The sequence below is a fragment of the Penaeus chinensis genome, chromosome 21 (assembly GCF_019202785.1).
Source record: "Penaeus chinensis breed Huanghai No. 1 chromosome 21, ASM1920278v2, whole genome shotgun sequence".
In the NCBI taxonomy this organism is placed as follows: Eukaryota; Metazoa; Arthropoda; class Malacostraca; order Decapoda; family Penaeidae; genus Penaeus; species Penaeus chinensis.
In genome coordinates, this window is record NC_061839.1 from 16,426,278 (window position 1) to 16,428,777 (window position 2,500).

Below are 2,500 nucleotides of genomic sequence, written 5' to 3' on the forward strand. Positions count from 1 at the left end.
GTTTCCCCATCCCAATCCTTTCTCTTCGGCATTCTCGTTCTCCTATTTTTTTTTTTTTTTTTTATCTCGGTCTTCCCAGTCCTTTCCCTCAGGTCCTTCCATTCCCCTACCCCAATCTTATCTCTCAGCTCTCCCTTTCTTTTCCCTTTTTTTTTATCCCTTGGTATTTTCTCTTCCGTTCCCACCTTCTTTTTGGGTCATTTATTTCCAATCAGTTATAGAATTTTATTTTTATGTTTTTGTTTTTGTTTTGCTTCGTCTTTTTACTAATATCTTGACACGATTTCATTTTCTAAGATACTTCCTTTTTTTCCTTTATCTTTCTTCCTTTTCTAAAAAAAAGAGGTCCCAACATATCATTCCACTCTGTACCATGTATTATATAGTTATTCTTTTTTGTGATACTTCTTTTTTCTTCCTGTATATTTTCATCGTATCCAAATAATCCCAACTCACATTTCCTTTTGTATTATATAGTTACCCTCCCCCCTTTCAGCCCTCATTTTCTCATGTCTTCCACCTTCCTTTAATGGTGCCTGTTCATCTCACATATGTAGCATCCACTGATCGTATCTTCAGCTATTTAAACATACATTCGAATGTCTAAACATACACTTAGTCACTTGAACTCTTATCTACCACATTCTACTCCCATATTCCTTTATGATCTTTCTCATCCACCAAGCCTAACGTCATTTTTTACTGTCTCGCTTCTCCTGTTCACCCTCCTTCGCATCCTCTCGCTACCTCCCGCCCTCATTTCTCACCCGTACCCGTACTCCTCTCATCTCCCTTTCGCCCTCATTCTACTTCCTTTCCAATTTTTTTCAACCCTACACCGCGATGCCTCCCTTCCCCTTTTCGGCCTCCTTGGAACCCACTCTACCTCCATTCTCCCTTTCACCTTCCGCTGTACCTTCTCCAGTTCCCCCCCTCATTTTTTAGCCTCTCAGTTTATTGTCTCACTTTTCGTTTTCGCCGTCCTCTTTCCTTCCCTCCCTTATTTTTCATCCTTACACGTGACTGCCTCCCTTTCCATTTTCATCCTCCTTTCCCCATGTCTCATCCTCACACCTCACTGCTTCCCATACCCTTTTCGGCTTTTCGGCCTTCTCAAAACCCGCTTTACCTCCCTCTCTACTCCTCACACTTACACCTTCCCTCGCACCCTCGCGGTCTCTAGACAACACTCAGCTGAGCGGCATTTGCGTGATATATGGCGAGGCCAATTTACTGCCTCCAGCTCGAGAGAGATTGCCGGCCGGGGAGAGAAGCTGATAGCAGGAGGTTGAGAGTTCCGTTACGTTGCAGCTCCTGAAGGTGTATCATACGACGCTCACTGTCAGCTTGTGGCAGTCAGTTGACAGATTGTCTATTAATACGCTGTATGTGTTTTATTGCATATTGGTGTAAAGGACTTTGATAAATGTGTTTATTTGTTGTTGTTTTTTGGTTTCAGGTAACGAAAAAATATTGATAATAAAAAAAAAACAAGATGTAACAAAAATAATGACCATTATGAACGAATTATGTCTGAAAATGAAACGGCTTGTTCTGTCGCATATATCGCTGAATTTTTTAGACAAGATAAGACTAAATGAGACAACTCAAGTTCGAGAGGGTTGAATGCTATAATTGGTCCCCAGGTTGATAAGAATCTGTGTTCAGTCAACAAGCAAATTGAAAACTCAGCTTGACGCCTCCTTTATAGAGACGTGTTCACAGAGGCCCTGTAACCACAGAAATAAATGTTTAAAGGCCTTATCGGTGAAGTATTAGCAAGAGCAAGGCAGCGGGTAGCCCATTGTCTCGTATCCTAGCACAGAAGGGTCAAAGTCTTTTCGTTTTCCTGGATGTAATAAAGACATCTAGTAGAGGCAAGGCGACTGAGGGGAATGTGTACAACCGCAGTGCAATGGCTGGAACTCTCCCGCCATTGCAGGGGGAGGAGAGGATGATGATTGTGATTTTCAAACAAACGGTGTCAGCACGGGGATTTGATTTGATTTGATTGTTTATCGATGTAAAATGAAACATCAAAAAGAGCCAGAAGAATGGTAACAGACCCTACCACAGTCCCATTACGAACTCACATTAATTAGATAAATGAGCAATATCACCCAGACGCTTCAAACTAATTGCACAGCAGATAACCGCAATTGTGAATCACACCCTTGTTGCAAACGATTTAATATCCCCGGCATCCTAGGAATAATTCCGTTTTTGATCATCCAGCAAGGGGAAGAGGCCCTCGCGCGGCGTCGCTCCTCGCTAAGTTACGACGGAGCGGAAGTGTGTATTCAGGAGCACCGCGCCGTAATGGTGTTAGGGAGGCACACATTGTGATGGCGGCGGAGTGTATAAGTGATGTTATGATGCTGCGCGCGGAATCTAAGTGTCCAGAAGGCAACTTGGAGCGCCCTTGAGAGGATGCCTAGAGAGCCCCCGCAGATAATATGCAAATGAACTGAGACTACCATGAGGACCTGCGGTTAAGTAT

The 2,500-nt window shown here is 43.2% G+C and overlaps 1 protein-coding gene across 5 annotated transcripts in view; it reads left to right on the forward strand.

Annotated features, from left to right (window-relative positions):
• LOC125036469 (leucine-rich repeat-containing G-protein coupled receptor 5-like) overlaps positions 1–2,500 on the forward strand; it is a 162,829-nt gene that overhangs the window by 104,184 nt on the left and 56,145 nt on the right. The window lies entirely within an intron of this gene.